The sequence below is a fragment of the Emydura macquarii genome, unplaced genomic scaffold (assembly GCF_026122565.2).
Source record: "Emydura macquarii macquarii isolate MOO-44397 ecotype Brisbane River unplaced genomic scaffold, CSIRO-AGI_Emac_v2 contig_799, whole genome shotgun sequence".
NCBI classification, from domain to species: domain Eukaryota; kingdom Metazoa; phylum Chordata; order Testudines; family Chelidae; genus Emydura; species Emydura macquarii.
Genome location: NW_027130936.1, coordinates 1,119,791 through 1,137,286, shown reverse-complemented (window position 1 = coordinate 1,137,286; position 17,496 = coordinate 1,119,791).

Genomic DNA, 17,496 nt, shown 5'->3' with positions numbered 1-17,496 from the left:
CAATCCGAGCCTGGGGAGAATGAAGGAAATTGGCCTGGGTGACTAGGTGGAACCTCAGTTAGCCGCTACTACAGCCCCTGCTTCCGAACTCTGGCTCTGGCTCTACGCCCTGGCTCCGATACCCAGTTCTGGAGCAGCTTTGTCTCCTGCTATCAAATCCCCCCCTCATTCTTCTCTTCTGCAGACTAAACAAGCCTAGCTCCCTCAACTTCTCCTCATAAGTCCTGTGCTCCAGCCCCCTAATAATTTTTGTTGCCCTCTGCTGGACTCTCCAACTTCTCCGCATCCTTTTTGTAGTGAGGGTCCCAAAACTGGACACAGTACTCCAAATGCGGCCTCACCAATGCTGAATAGAGGGGAATTATCACTTCCCGTGACCTGCTGGCAATGCCCCTCCTAATGCAGCCCAATATGCCATTAGCCTTCTTGACAACCAGGGCACACTGCTGACTCATAGCCAGCTTCTTATCCACTGTTACCCACAGGTCCTTTTCTGCAGAGCTGCTGCCCAGCTCGTCTGTCCCCAGTCTGTAGCTGTGCATGGGATTCTTCCTTCCTAAGTGCAGGACTCTGCACTTGTCCTTGTTGAACCTCATCAGATTTCTTTTGGCCCAATCTTCCAGTTTGTTTAGGTCCTTCTATATCCTATCCCTGCCCTCCAGGGTATCTACCACTCCCCCCAGCTTAGTGTCATCTGCAGACTTGCTGAGGGTGCAATCTACCCCATCCTCCAGATCATTAATGAAGATGTTGAACAAAACCGGCCCCAGCACCGACACCTGGGGCACTCCGCTTGTGACCGGCTGCCAGCTAAACATGGAGTCATTGATTAAGCCCTATGCTCTAGCCAGTTCTCTATCCATTTTATAGTCCATTCATCCAACCCATACTTCTTTCATAAGAATACTGTGGGAGACCGTATCAAAAGCTTTGCTAAAGTCAAGGTATATCACATCCACCGCTTTCCCCACATCCACAGAGCCAGACACCTCTTCATAGAAAGCAATCAGGTTGGTCAGGCATGACTTTCCCTTGGTGAATCCATGTTGACAGTTCCTGATCACCTTCCTCTCTTCCAAGTGCCTTAAAATGGATTCTGTTGAATCCATCTGGCCCTTTGGCTCTAATTATGTTTTGGAAAAAATCCACTTTCATAAGTACAGAGGATTTGAGCTTTCTAGCCGAGAATCCCATGGTGCTTTGCTCTGGGCTAACACTGAGGCATTTCCTGAATGGTTTAAATTAAGCAATGCATTATTAATAACACCCAATCAGGTAAGAAGCATATTATATGTCCTTTCATAAGGTTAGTTCAATATAGCAAAGCTATTTAGTGCTCTAAAAAGCCAGAGTGACTCCTTCTGTTATTTCTAATATAATTATGAATTTGGGCACATTTTTCTTTGTGATTGCTTCAGGAAAAAAGGTAGGTGCAGACACTCCGCTGGTGTACACAGCTGTAGTTCTGGTTTCCCTTGCTCAGGCTCTGAGGCACAGCCTTTTGTTAGCTCTCTGCCTGAGAGTGCCTGAAGAGGGGTAGCTTTGAATATTATTTATTTCTTACATGCAGTATTGAGTGCAAAAGTCAGTGTAACGTAAGTTTCCTGAGTTAAGCATTCAGAATCCAGCACACCCAGTGTTAATTTTTGTGCATGTAACCCTAACTCTGCCCCTTTGTATGGCTGTACATTATTGCACAGTCTTTGTCACGGGCGGGTGAATGTGTTTTTACTTTTCATGGATGTTTTAGGGCAGTGATTTTCAACTTGTGGTCCACGGATCCCTGGGGATCCGCAGAATATGTCTAAGATTTCCGAAGAGGTCCACACCTCTGTTTGAAATTGTTTAGAGGTCTGCAAAAGAAAAAGGTTGACAACCACTGTCTTAGAACATTTACTGTGCATGGAAACTGCCCATTTTAAGCTGATAATATTGAAGCATATTCACAGAAAGCAGGAACTGTCCCAGTGGTTGGGGATCCCACTTTCTCCAGGAGTGGGATTGCATAGGAGTTACTGTGATGATTTCTGCACCACTGACAGATTCCCCTATGCAGGGAGAACTGTCTGGTGGCTGGATTCACAGACTTTGCAGCGGCTCAGTGCTGGGAGACCCCCCTCTGAAGTGCCCCAACAGATCAGAAACTTAATCCATTGTTTTAGGACCTTCCTGCCAAACTGTCTGGTCCCCAGCTATTCTGACCTTTATTCAGAGACGTTGAGGACGTCACACAAAAGAGAAATTTGGGCTGAACACCTGCATAACTGGGGAAAGGAACAGTATTAGAAAATTCACACTGTTAGGGAAACTGTGAGTGCGTGCGTGCATCCGTGTTCTGAAAGACAAGGCGCTTCAGTGCTGACAGACTGTGCAGAGTGCTTCTAGATGCAGAGGGGGAACATGACTGGGGTGTGGTACACAGACCGTTACCCATTGTTGCTAAAGGATAATGATCATGCAACAGTTTCAAGAATGCCTAAGGGATTTAGGCACCTAAATCTCACTGGAAGTCAATGAGACCTTGGTGCTTCTTGAAAAATGTCATCTATCAGAATGTACCATATGCAATGTCTGACTGAGGCCCAAGGAAGTTAGACACCCAACTGCCATTGACTTTCAGTAGGCATCTTTGGACATTCCTCCTTCAGTCAGTCATTAAAACCATATTGTGCCTTTCTTATGATCTGTGGTGGTGTAGGATGTAGGGGTTCCAGTCAGAGCTCTGTGTGCCGGTGTGCTAGGCACTGCACACACATGAAAGGGGCTGTCTTGGCTCTGACATCTTGGAGACCTGAACTAAGAGTCACAATGGTATTAAGTCCCTAAATCCCCTTGGGAGTGAGATGCCAAAGTACCTGTGTGGTTCTGGGTTCTATTCCCAGCCCTGCCTGCAGTGACGTTGTCCCATTAGAATAGAGAGCTGAGTGCAAGGGACCTGGGATGACACAAATATATCCTCCAATGTTACCCAGCAGGGTCTGTCACAGGCAGCTGCCCTGTAGGGGGAGGTGAGCTCAGCCTGGCCTGGGAGCCAGGGCCACCCCCCAGCTGAACCTGGTCTGACACCGTTGCCGTTAGTGAATTTATTGACCTCCGGAATGTATCCCACAATGCCCCGTTTTGACCGCTCTGGACAGTCATGCTGTGCTGCTCAATGGTCACGCTAGCAGGAAAAGTCCCCTCCCCTCAAGCCCCGGGAAGATTTGAATTTTCATTTCCTGTGCTGCCAGTGTGGAGAGAGCTTTGTCACTGTTCTCCGCATGGCTACTGCAAATCCCAAACGCGCTCCAGCATGGAGTCAACCAGAGGTCTTAGATCTCATCGGGCTGTGGGGCGAGGAGTCCGTTCTGGCTCAGCTCAGAGCCAGCGAAAGGAGTCTGGACATTTATGGGAAGATCTCCCAGGGCATGCTGGAGAAGGGACACAAGAGGGATGTTCAGCAGTGCCGCGTGAAGATCAAGGAGCTGCGTCAGTCGTATCAGAAAGCCAGGGAAGCCAACAGCCATTCTGGCTCCTCGCCCAAAAAATGCCAGTTCTATGATGAGGTGCACGCAATTCTTGGTGTGGATCCCACCACGGTGCCACCCCACAGCATCGATACCTCTGCTAGGTCACAGTCCATGGTCGATGAGGACTCCGTGGACGAGGAGAAGGAGGAAGCTGAGGAGACCAGGGCGCAGGAGAGCGTGGTGTCCGTTCTCCCAGCAAGTCAGGACTTATTCCTGACCCCCGAGCAGTCCAGCAGCACACAGGACAGCACCGATGATCCCGGGGAAGGCACATCTGGTGAGTTTTCTTTCTTATTAGCATTTCTGTCCTTGTACATTGGGGGGGGGGGGGGGCACAAAGGGGTTTTCAGGCGTTTTAATGACTGTACTTGGGGTTACCCAAGGAACAGTTGATTTATGAGATGAGAAATGCTACGTTTATCATCAGTTGATATCTCATGGAAACGTTCATGTAGGTAATCTGTTACCCTTCACAAAACGTTTCAGGGGAGGGCTGCCTTGTTCCTCCCTCCACGGTAGGATACTTCGCTGCAATCAAGGGACCCCTGCATCATGGCTGAACACTGCTGGTACCCCGCTGCGTGCAGCAAATCTGTGTTTAAGCAGAGACTCCCCCCCGCACACCCACCACCACGCTCTCCTCTGATCCTCTCTGTAAGGACACAGCGAGCAGACCCTTCTGGGACCTCAGGAATGGAACCAGGCTCTGTGTTTGCCCCGTGCACTGCATGGCGATTATTGTCTACATTTTCTCAGGGGATCACTGTCTACGTTGTAGCAGTTGTATCATTTCCTTCACTCTGCTAACAGTGGCTACCTTGTTATTTTTCCTTCATTCTGTAGACACCTCAGCATTGGACGGACCCTCAAAAAATGCTGCGGAAAGACCAGTTCAGATTAGAAAGAGGGGGAAAAAAACAAAACAAAAAAACCCCCAAGGGATGACATGTTTGGCGAGTTCATGAACGTCTCAGCTGCTGCAGAGACCGAGCAAAGAGCGTGGAGGCTGACCTTGTCCCAGAATATGGACATGGACAGGGAGAGTCGCCAAGAAATGATGGAGCATGATGGCAGCACCACGCAGGAAATGCTGCGAATCATGCAGGACCAGGCAGACATGCTCCGGCGGCTTGTGGAGCTCCAGGAGGAGCGGAGGCAGGACAGAGTCCCGCTGCAGCCCCTCCATAATGCTCCTCAACCGAGGGCTTTGCTGCCCTCCCCCGCCCCCAAGAGGTCTCGGAGGAGATTGTCCAGGCTGCAGTACGTGCAGAAAGCAGCGACGGCCACCCGGACAGCTGGCCAGCAAGCTACCAACCTCCCCCTTGAGACAGTGAATGAACCCTCCTCCGTCTCCCCCATGACTTGAATGTTCAGAAATAAAGTTTTGCATCGTTCTAAAGCGTTTCTTTATTAAATCATATCTTCTTCGGGGGGATTTATTGGGCACAGATATCAAAGGGGGGTGGGTGGGAGTTCACCAAAGGCAAACAACATACAGCAACAGAAATCAGTCCTGCATCTCATTGCAGAACCTGGTTTTCAAAGCTTCCCTAATGCAAAGCACTCCGCAGTTAGCTCTCAGCGTACTGCTGGCATCTGGCTGCTCATAATTGATGGTCAGTCTTTCTGCCTCCACAGCCCAACCCTGGGGGAACCGCTCACCCTTTGCTTCACACACATTATGAAGGGACGGTGCCAGCTCCGAGCAGTTTGAGGAAAGTTCCTTTTTGCATACGAAAGTTTTGCAGCCACTGATCACCAACCCACAGCTGCATAATGATGCGGTCCCACCGGTCCGTGCTTGTTTCCCTGCACCAGAACTGGTGCTCCACGGACTGCAGATGACACGTTATAGCCTGCAGAATTGTTCTGCTCGAGGGCGTGTAGCAGGGCAGCCTTGGTGGCATCGGTGTTGTCTCTGCTTCGCCTTCTTGCTCTATTTCTAAAATACTCGACGATAAGCTGCGATGTATTTGTCACGCTCACAATTATAGTGCAGAGTTGAGCTGGCTCCATGTCTCTGCAGCAATGGCGATCACGGGGAGTAAAAAATTTGTGTGAAAATAATTTTCCTGTTTGTTTTGGGGAGGAAGAAGGCGGGGAAGCAGCGTTGCATCCTGGACAATGACACTCGTCCCAACAGCCACCTTGGCTAGTTGCACCGTGGGATAGCTACCCCTATTGCACTGCTTTGCAATTCGAATTAAGGCTGGTCAGTGTGAACGCAGGAGACCTGCACAAACAGCATAGTGTAGACACGCTGCTGCGATTTCTAAAAATCACCTGCTGAAAGTCAACTTAAAGTAAGTCAACGTCCCTCGGCTGTGTAGACGCAGCCTGAGATTCAGTTGACAGGAAGGATGGCCCACTGGTTAGGGCAGTAGCCTGGAACTTGAGACCTAGGTTCACTACCTCACTCCACTGCAGGTTGCAGTGTGACCTTGGGCAAATCACATAGGCTCTCTGTGCCTCAGTTCCCCTCCTGTCCAATGCGGACGTCAGCCCCGCTCTGCCCTGCCCCGCCCCACAGGGGTGTGGGACGATAAATCCAGTAAAGATTGTGAGGCTCTCCGAGAAGTGCCGTAGACAGAGATAGTCAAACTGTTATAGCGGCTGAGAAATGACGTGTGTCTGTCGGGTAATGCACAAGCGGCATTTGCGTGTTTGCTCTTTATGTAGCACTGTATTTGCATGGTTAACTGTGTCACTACTCTCCCGTGGGATGTGTCTGTCGCGTGGGCTGCAGTGGTGCAGCAGACAGCGCTGGTGGGCGCTCGCTCGGGTGGACGTGCCTCACTCGTGTTCAAGCTGAACGAACCTTTCACCTTAAAGCAGGGCTCAGCGTGCTTCAGGCTTCCTGCGTCCCTCCGATTTCTAACAGCAACACTGAGTCCGTCAGCTGGGGACTAACTGCTGCCTACCTTCCTCACAGACATAGTGCCATCGGTCTCCAGCAGACTCACAGCGGGGTAAGATGGGCCAAATAATGCTGGTTGCAGCAGGCTGGGGCGTGGTAATGTTGGGGGGCAGCGCTGGCAGAATAGCCCCATTGTGGGCAGGGACCCAGCTGGCATCCAGCTCCACGGGAGTAGGACTGGGCCCACTGGATCAGCAGGGGCAAGGGTGGGTCCAGTCGCTTCATCCGGGGTAGCCTGCCCCCGTTGGCATTCGGGAGAGGAAGGGGGCAGACTTGGACATGTGCGCAGAGCCAGCTGGCCAGGTTGTGATCTCCTCGACACTAAGGCCCCAAGATGGTGACTTCTTCAAGTGCTAATTCTGGCCTGGCTAGTGACTTGCTCTCGTCTGTAACTAGCGTGATTTGAATCTTTTCGACGCTGTCGACTGGAATTCCCCTCTGAACGCTGAACTCCCAGTCTGCTTGTTGGCGATCAAACCAGCCCTTGGGGCTGAATGGTGGCAGGACGAAAACACGCCCCCAGCATACCTCAGTGACCTGCTCCTGCTGTAAGCAAATAGACATATTTCTGTTCTGATCCGGGAGAGGCTGGGAGCGGGGGTAGGATTAAGGCTGGTATTGTGTGTGCAATTCCCAACCCTGGATTACAAGAACACCCCATTACAATGGTTCCCCTTCCGAGATCCCTTATCTTCAGTGGAGCAATGAACGCAGGGGTATTTAGTTCTCTCAGCAACATAGTTCTGGATGATTGTCTCCCTGCGAGTCAACAACCTTCACATTATCTTGTCGAGGATTTTAAACAGCCATGATACGTGCTGTTAAATCTGTCCTTGTCTGTGCTGAGATTTCAATGCCCACAAAAGACTGGGGAAATAGAAGAGTGAAACTGAGAGGCCAGTAGGAGATTAATTATTTCTCCCCCATCTGCACCTCTTGACAGCTTTAATTCTGGTTCAAGCTTCATTTTAATCAACCCCAGGAAGGCGAGGCTGGGCCCGCTAATGGTTTCTCTTGGGGTTTAATACAGTGCAAATGAGGCTTGCCCTCTTTTCCCTTTCACGCCTCTCCCCAGTCCTGATCTTGGGCCCAATCCTTGAAATCCTGAGAACCTTTAACTGCCATTGACTCCAGCATGACCTGGGGGCTGCTAAAGGCATTTGGGACATCCCAGCAGTGAGCTGTGCTCTGTATTCCGCTCAGCGGTACTTCTCCGAAATATTCATGATCGCTCCTTCCCTGTTCTTCAGCTGTGGGAAACTGAGCAGGAGAATGTGTCTGGTTCTCTGACCTCTTGTCCTCTGACAAGTGTGAACCAAGGGATGTTCCCGAATTACTGATCGCATGTACTGTTAACCGTCAAACCTATTACCCCCCCGCCAGGATACCACAGACTATGCTTTCATTGTACTCCCTGACTTTCAGCCAAACTCTGTACCCGCCGATAATCTGTCCATTATGCCTGGATGTCCAGGAACTCTTCCGTTTAAACTCTGTATCTGACCATTTTTTAAACATTATCTTTAATGACATTTAATTTGTAGTGATCGTCTTAGCCTTATAGCTCTTAGCCCTCGAGCACTGCCTAGCTCCCCACCCCTCTACTCAAGAGTTGAGGGACCGGACATCTCTCATATCCTCAGGGAAGGGTGAGAGTATATTAATCCAAAGCACAGCATATAAATATCTATATCACAGGTGTCTTTAGAATAAGACTGGAATCCTATCCATTTGATTATTAATCGGCCATTTGTCTATCAGTTTGTTTTCTTAATAAAAGCTTATAAAAGCTTATCTAGCCGGATGACTATAGATCAGAGCGTGGTCAGCTGTTTGATCGACTCAGTGAGTTGGAAAGGCTTTGGGAGGTGTTAGAGAGACAGAGAAGGTGAATCAGCGCACAGCATGGCTGGAGAAGAGCAGGGCTGCAGAGATACCTGCTGTGAGCACCTTGAGAAAGAGAAAGAGAATAAGCAGAGCGGTGCAGACAGTGACACAAATTGTGAGAGAAACAGGGGATGAGGAAGCATCGGTTCCTCTCCGCACTGGTACGGTAGAACCGGCGGAGGTAGACCAACTTGCAGGACCAACGACTAGCAGTAGGGGGAGAGAGTTACTTTGATCTGACACGGTACCTTTAGAAGCGAAGTTGGAGGTTACGTCGCAGGAGTCGCAAGAAGAGGAAGCTAGCGGCAAAGCAGTTGCGAGTGGTCTGCCAGCAGAGAAGGGAAGTCCAAGAGGGGCACAGCAGGAGGAGTCGGACGTCATCTGGGAGGAGGTGACGGGTGATGTACACGATGAGACGAGCAGAGCGAAGGGGAGGAGATATCTCTTCCGTTAGCACCTGCCCTCATTAGAAAGCAGGGCGTGCCGTGGGAATCTGTGATTGTGCAGAGATTGGAAGACGCAGTTTCACAAGTGACACAAGTAGCTGGTGCCTGTGATGTGGTAATCTCTAGATTACAATAGGGAGTAATACAACTGCCCAGGGATGCTATCCCTGCGCCCCCACCTAATGTTACATTGGCACCATAGAGCTCAAGAGATCTCGCCCTTTCGGGTGGTCATTTGATCATTAAAAGCACTACCTAGATCCCTTGAATTTCATGGACCGAGATCATCTCCTTGGTATATGCTGGTATCTCTCGGTGTACCTGTAGAGCACCCAACTACACCGCTTCAGGAACTAGGAAATGTCCTGTACCAGTGTGGGGAAGCCTTAAGCAGGGAACGTAGAAATTGCATGGAAAGCTACCCTGACTGTCCAAACCTAGAATTGTGTTCAGAGGAAAGCTCTGATGAAATAAATACTAATCAGGATAGGAGAAGAACCCCTTCTCCTGATTTGGGAGTCAAACCCCAGAAATCATAAATTCAGATTATCCTGTGGCAGTAGTTACAGATATTTAGACCCTTGATTTGGTGGCTAAGCAAGTAGGCATGATGGAGAATTCTTCTCCTGCAGTACATGTACAACATGTACAAGAAATGGCAAAAGTGTTTGGCTTACCAGGGAAAGAGTGGGTTAAAATCCTACAGCTCATGGTAGATCGAGCATTATGGAGTACCTTACCCCCTAAATACAGGGTGGGTGGGAAATCTTTTAAGGAAACAGTAGCTCTATTGGAATGAAATCAGCACCCAGGGCAAGCTGGAGTGGCTATCCTGTCGAATTTGAAGCAAAGACTTAATGAGTCTTCACATCAGTTTCATCTGCAGTTAAGTGCAGCTTGAGTCAGTCACGTGAGAGAGGACATAGATGGGCCACAATATGTTAGTTTGTTGATCAATAATTCTCTTCCCCTTTTGCAGGAAAAGGTTAATATGCATGTCAATGATAACACTTCCTTGAAGGATGCATTGGCCTTACTGGCTAAGGCGCATTCCCAGGGAGGCCTTAAATTAAGTCAGCGTGGGATCCCTGTTGTAACTCTTCAGGATCCACAAACTAATCCCACCATAAGAATTGAGGGACCTTCAGGGACATCGCTTCCAGGATTACGCCGAGGCCTTTCTACACTCCCTGGAAACCAAGGTTGGCAAAATGATTCCAACCCATGTAATAATCCGGGATTTTCACGTAGGCTTGCCCCTCGGCAGGGTTATATGTTCAGACCCCATGCGGGGCCCCAGGATTGTGTTCCTTTCTTTTCAGATACGGCCCAGAACCAATCACACCCGCAGGTATCCAGATCACCACCTCCCCGCCGAAATGAGGACTTGGTCGTGACAATGCTTAAAGCAGTGCAGCAGACTCTGGAAGTTCAACATCAGGATATCCAGGAACTTCGGACACGCCTAACTGAGCTGATGTTGGAAGGCCAAGACCCGGCGCCCTTGGACCATCCCGTGGCCTCCACTGACTTATTTTCTTCTCTCCTGTGGACAGCTTCCTCTCCTACAGGGTTGGCTGTGTCACACTGTCTGAATGGGGGGGTCCTTGGGGTGTATTCAGGAGCTCCGATTGCTCCCTTCTACACCAGTCTTGCGTTGGGGGTGTCATGCGGGTTAGATTGGGGGGTGTTTAACATATGGGTTAACATCAATATGTCAAAAATCATAATAATTCATGTGAGATATGCCATGTCTGGTACTGTTAGAAAATGCTAACTCAGATGATAATACTTATGTTCCTGTGTAATATGCGAAATGGAAGTTATAGATATATTTGAGATATCTGTATTTCAAATTGTGCTGCCTGGGCAACACCCCAGATAGGATGGCAACAGGACAATAGTCTGCTTAATGGCCCATTAAGACACATGGACGCAAGGGGCCCAGGAAGAAACTAAAGGCATACCTGGAGAGTTACCAGGATTGGCCCATGTGACTCTGGACTCCATTTTAGTTCTTGTAATATTCCACAAGACCGCATGGCCAGGGCTAGAGGGTATATAAGGCCAAGCCACAGAATCCATTTAGTCTTTGTTCCTGTTCAGCTACAGACACCTACCTACCTCTGGATCAATTCATTTTGCAACTGAACCAAAGGACTTAGACCCATCCAGGTGTTGGATGTGTACCAGAGGAACTGTACAAGCCTGCAACTCCACAATTCTCCCAGAGACTTGATGTATATGGACTTACAATCATCTGTATGTATTTGATTTGCTTTGACCCTTTAATATTTCTCTTATGGTTTATTTCTTTCTTTCTACAATAAACCTTTAGTTTTAGTTACTAAAGGATTGGCTGGCAGCGTGGTATTTTAGGTAAGATCCAAACTTATATTGATCTGGTACTGTGGCTGACCCCTTGGGATCAGAGGGAACCTATTTAGTAAAGAGTATAGAGTTTAAATAACTGGTCTTTTTACTGGACCTAGTGCTGATTTGGGAGCCAGGAGCTGAAATGCAGTAAAGGGGGCTGTGTGCATTTGTATACTGGCTTCTGTGGGGATTGTGGCTGGTTGGGAAGCCTGACTTCAGTGTCACCCACCAGTGTTGGGAAAATCTGCTCCCTTTTTACAGCCTGCCCTGACCTTGGCATTTTCAGGTGGCTACCCTCAGCACAGACGGGTCACAGGCTGCCCCCAAGGAGATGGACAGAGAGCCCGTGGACTACTTGTCTGCAGAATACTCCGCGTAACGCCATCAGGCCCCAAGTGAAGTCCTAATCCCTTTAGGCAGGGATGCAAGGAGGAGACCCCCAATATCTGCAGTGGTGGGGGGCCACCACATGAATTTTATTATAGATACTGGGGCAGCAATTAGCATTATCCATGTCAAAGACCCTAAATCCTCTCCTCTGTCTTCAAGGTGTACAAAGATGCTATCAACTTTTGCAAGTAGCCAGGTCATGACCACACTGTCTAAACCCATTGAAGTACAAATAGGTCACCTGCGAAAAACTCATACCTTTGCTCTACTGAATTTGGCAGACCCAAAAAATAGCTTACTGGGCTCTGGTTTCCTATACAAACAGGGATGTTATTGAGCTGTTGTATCTTAGAGAGCAAGCAACTGATTACCCACCGGTGATCGTGATGGAATGTGGCATGGGGTCTCCAGCGGAGGAATCAGAACCAGAAGGCTAAAACCTGAACAAACTAGTGGCTAAACACACAAGCATGCGGATGCATTTGCTACACACAAACATGACTGTGGATGTATGGCAGTCACTACTATTGTAGAAGGAGAAGATGTACCAGCTCAGAAACAATATCTTTACCCAGACCAAGCCAAACGATATCTAGAAAAGACAATTACGTTTTTACTAACACAGGGAGTACTATGTAGATGTACTTCCACTGCCAATTCCCCTATTTGGCCTGTTAGGAAACCAAATGGTTCCTGGCGTCTCTCAACTGATTACACGCGTCTTAATCAAGTAACACCTACTTGTGGCCCTACGGTGGCCAAGACGGCAGACTGTACTATTTGTAGAGGTGGGAGGTGGGTGGGCACAAGCCTGACCACTGCTAAAGGCCCCTCCCCCTGAAGGGGAGGAGTCACTGGACCCAGGACACAACTAAGTGCGGGGGACAATTAATGAAAAAAGGAGCGGGCGTGGGGGGCACAGGTTTAAATGGAGGGAACCAAAAAGGGCCACTGAGCAGAGGGCTGGAGCACAAGACTTATGAGGAGAGGCTGAGGGAACTAGGCTTGTTACCTAGGGAGCTGGTGGAATCTCCATCTTTACAGGTTTTTACGGTGTGGCTTGACAAAACCCTGGCTGGGATGATTTAGCTGAGGTTGGTCCTGCTTTGAGCAGAGGGTTGGACTAGATACCTCCTGAGGTCCCTTCCAACTCTATGATTCTATGATACAGAAGTTGCCCCTACCACAGGACGCAACAGCTTTAAGATCCTTTTTGGGTTTATTTGGGTACCACAGAGACTTCATTCCCAATGTTGGTTCCACTGCAGGTCCTTTGTAGCAGTTGGTGAAGAAGAATGTTCAGTGGGAATGGACTGAGCAGCACATGGAAGCAGTATCCCAGTTGAAACAATTCATTGTCAAGGCTCCTGTGTTGATCACTCCAAATCCAGAGGCACCCTGTCGTCTGGAGGTGGCGGTAAGTGTCAATGCATTAGCAGCTGTTGCTTCACAAGAGAGGCATTCTAGAGCGGGCTGGGAAATTGTTCTTCACCCTGTGAGGTTTCTGAGATTTACAAAACAAATGTTCCCATCCCAAATAGGGATGAGAAGCTGGAACCTCACATGTTCCCACGAACCAAGACTCTGCCAGTGGTTCAGGGCAAGGCAATTGAAACATCTCGTTTGGATCGTTTTCAAATGTTTGGTTTTGTTTTGCTCTTTGACATTTTACAATCTGTTTAGTCTAAATTAACATTTTGAAAAGAAAGTGAGTAAAGCTACAGGTTTTGTTCTGAAACGTTTGTTGAAACCGACCCGTTTCCCACACAGACTTCTGGCTTCGAAAAGGTTTCAGTTGGAAAATTCCCAGCCAGCTGTACCTCAGCTCTGACCTACAGCCCCCTACCTGCTATTCCTGCCCTATATTCTCCCCCCCAGCTCTACCAATGCACCTTCTGCTTAGCCTGCAGCCCTCCTGTTATTCACACCCTACATTTTCCCCACAGCCCTTCTGATGCTCAGTAATCCTAGAAGCCTTTGCCCTCTTTTTGCACCCCAATCCCTCCTCCCCCCCTGCCGGGGCTGCCAGTAAAGTGCCCAGCTGAGGTTAGCAAGTGTCTAGTCAGACAGTGATCCAGGGCTTTGTTAATTAGCACGAGCGAACACCTTGTAAACAGGCCCCAGCTCACGGCTGTGTTATTGTGTCCAGTTTTGGGCCCCCCACTACAAAAAGGATGTGGACAAGTTAGAGAGAGTGCAGCGGAGGGCAACCAAAATGATTAGGGGGCTAGAGCACAGGACTTATGAGGAGAGGCTGAGGGAACTGGGCTTGTTTAGTCTGCAAAAGAGAAGAGTGAGGGGGGATTTGACAGCGGCTTTTAACTACCTGAAAGGGGGTTCCAGGGAGGATGGGGCTAGGCTGTTCTCGGTGGTGGCAGATGACCGAACAAGGAGCAACGGTCTCAAGTTGCAAGGCGGGAGGTCTAGGTTGGACATTAGGAAAAAGTTTTTTACTAGGAGGGTGGTGAAGCACTGGAATGGGTTACCTAGGGAGGTGGTGGAATCTCCATCCTTAGAGGTTTTTAAGCTGAGGCTTGATAAAGCCCTGGTTGGGATGATATAGCTGAGGTTAGTCCTGCTTTGAGCAGGGGGTTGGACTAGATACCTCCTGAGGTCCCTTCCAACTCTAATATTCTATGATTCTATGATTCTATTGTCACGCTTCCCTGGTTTATGGTCATGAGGCTGCTGAGCCACCTGCCTCTACTGACTCTTGCTGTGCTTGTGCAACGGCCCGAGGGAAGCAGGCTCACGCCGGCAGACTGGATGTGATCTCCTTACAGTGCAGTATTCACCCAGGGAGGGTTCCTGACTGCAATCCTGCACACCAGCCTGCCTCGGCTGCCTCTCCTTCTGTTAGCGAGCAGTCCAGGTGCCAGCTTAATGCAAATCAGAGGCGCTAACTGAGATGCGGACCCCATTATGCTAGGCACTGTACATACACACTGTGAGACAGTCTCAGCCCCAGAGAGCTTCCAGTCTAGATAGCCACGACGGAGGGAGGACGGATCGTTGTTCCCCACATCAGAGCTGAAGAACTGAGAGCTCAATGATTTTCCCAAGCTCATATAACAGTCTGTGGCTGAGTCAGGAATTGAAGCCAGGTCTCCTGACTCCCCATCCAAAGCCTCAACCACACATCATCCTGTCTCTCTAAGTGACCGCGGCCCACATTCATCTTGGTTGTATCGGCGGAATTCAGAAACTCCATATACCTTTATTGGAATTTCTCTGGATTTATACCTGTGTAGCTGAGAGCAGAGTCTGACTAGGAGAGCAGGGTAGACGTTAGAAAAACCTAACGTGGGATAATAAACCTCGGATCGGATGCTTTTTATGGCTCTGGAGCACCCGTACCATCCACTGCGGATCTGGCCTGGGATTTCCTCTGGGAGCAACTGCACTCTGTGCCAAAGTAGGATATGGACCAAGACTGGCTGAGACCTAATCTGGGTCATATCCTTGCTGGCTGGTGCATTGACTCACAGTGCTACGCAGACCCTTGCACAGACTATCGCTTCCCCCGGTGATGGCCTGCCCTCTGCAATGGCTTGGTCATGAGCGCTCAGTGTTTTCACAACAGCTAATAAATGACGCATCCGGGCATCAGCAACAAATGAGTGACCCTGGCTGCTCTTTCATAGCTGAGCAGAGAGGAGAGATGGCGACAGCCCTGTGGGATTGAGGGAATGGGGCCATGGGGGGTAGCACCTGCTTCCACCAGGTTTGAATTGGAACTGTAAAGCAAGAAGGATTTTTTTCTCAAGAATCAAGCAACACAGACAATACTGAAGAGGTTTATTTACGATATTGGGAAGTCTGAAAAATCTGCTTCAACTTTATGGTGCTACAAAGATCACTTATATACAGTTTATTTATCACTTAAATAATTCATTTACATTTCTTTTATCTATTTACTTACAAATACAGACTTTGTTCTTCTCAGAAAGAACAGGGGTGGTAAAGACAGAGACTGAACAGAATTTCTGAGTATCCTTTTGGGGGGGGGAATGGGGGGAATCTTTACAGATAAGAGAATACACCACAAGGGGGGGGGGGGCGTATGGAATGTGCTGTTCTCATGGAAAGGCAGCCTTGAGGTTTTGTTATGCATGCTTGTTAATTATTGTGGGTTTCGGTTGGGCTGAAAACGGCTTCAAGTCTAACAGTTCCCTCCTGTTTAACAAATTGAACCTATAAGTAAAATATAGTCAACACCTAAATACTTTGATATTCATGATCTACCTGAGGATTATAGGAGGAAGGTGGTGGAGGGGGAGACAAAAAGCAGGAAACAGAGGTAAGGGAAAAAAGCACAGTAAAGTTTTTAAGCATATGCTTAAAATAATCACACATCATAATAGAAATTAGTAACACAAATATAGAAACAGTGGCGGCCGTTATTTGTACAATAGTCCACCAGGAGATAGGGCTGTACGACGAGCCAGAAGTCGAATCTTCCAAGCGGGTTACAGTCTGGGTGGAAAGTTGGACCTTTACACGGCCTTTAGCAGTGTTCTTATGAACGGTGGCAGACACAGAGGCAGCAGCAAGGACCACTTTAGCCAGCAGCTCCTTTGCTATTTGGGATTGCCACACCACCAAGGAAGTGTTGTCATTCCAGTGAAAATGCGGCCAGGCAAATGAATGTCATCCGGAGTGAAGGAGTCTGTAATCTGCAGACACATGGAGGAGTTGGCTGGACACTGTAGTGGGCCGTAGGTGTAGAAGAAGAAGCGTTCAAAGGTTTGAGAATAGAACAAAAGCAAATATAGTCAGCAGTTTCTGTACAACAATCCAAAGTTGTTATGAGCATGCCGCCACCGGGGGAGGGAAAGATAACGCCAGAAAGTCCTATCCGATAGGCAGTGTTGTTAGACCACACACGATAGATTTAAAATGAAAAGAGGAAGGAAAAACATGGGTGGGGATAACAAAAGGTTATGTAAAAAAGAAAATCAAAAGAGGGGGTGGAAGGGGTTTCAGGGGGTGGGGGGGACGCAACAACTAACTGAGCAGATATATTTGCCAAGTTTGCGAGGGCAGAGGAAGAGAGGGTGTGTGTGGGGGGGGGGGGGAACCAAGGCATATATTTAACATCTCTTCTTTTAAGATATTGAACAAGTTAACATATCACAAGCACATCCCTTAGATTGGGATATCATCATATTGATTATGATATCGGTGGATTTTTTTAATTGCTATATAAAATCCATTTGTGGCTGCATCAATAGCAGTGAAAGAGTATAATAAGCCAGCATCGGTATATTTTAGGGCCTGGGTAGTCTGGCTTTTAACCAAGGCATTGTAAGATCTATTCGCATTGGCATTAAGTGAGTTTATCATGGAATCTGAGTTTTCAGATATTCCCCCGATGTCACCTAGGCTGCCTCGCCTTTGTCTTTTTACTGGGTGGGTGCGGACAGTATATGAGTGCACTAGTAACTTAAACTGTTCTTGTAGCCGTTGTAAAGAATTAGGGTGGTCAAAACATGCATTTTGTAATGGTACAGCAAACTCTGACAAATCATCTTGAACTTGAACAGAAACCATAATGACATCATGTAGAAGTGTCTTCTTCGATCCCCAAATGGATAATACCAGCAGGAGTTTGGGGTGGCTGCCACTTGGAGATTTTTCTATGGAATCGTTGCAGCCTTTTTTAGCAGCTGCATTTGCAAGAGAGAGGGGTTGATTCTGGTGTGTACCTTGATTTTAACCACAGCCAGCTTAGAAGGTTTTTGAACTGCTGTCGGCCGCGGGGCTGCAGCAATTGCGATCCGGCGGTCTGAAGGGAGGGCTTTGGAGTCCTGGGAGACCATGTAACCCAGATATTGAACTGTAGGTAGAGGTATTTGAGCTTTTCGCGGGTTGGCCTTTAAGCCCGCATTGGCTAAGACCTGGAGCAGCATTTGACGGGCATGTAAGTGGTCAGAGACAGTGGAGGAAGCAAGCAATAAATCATCAACAT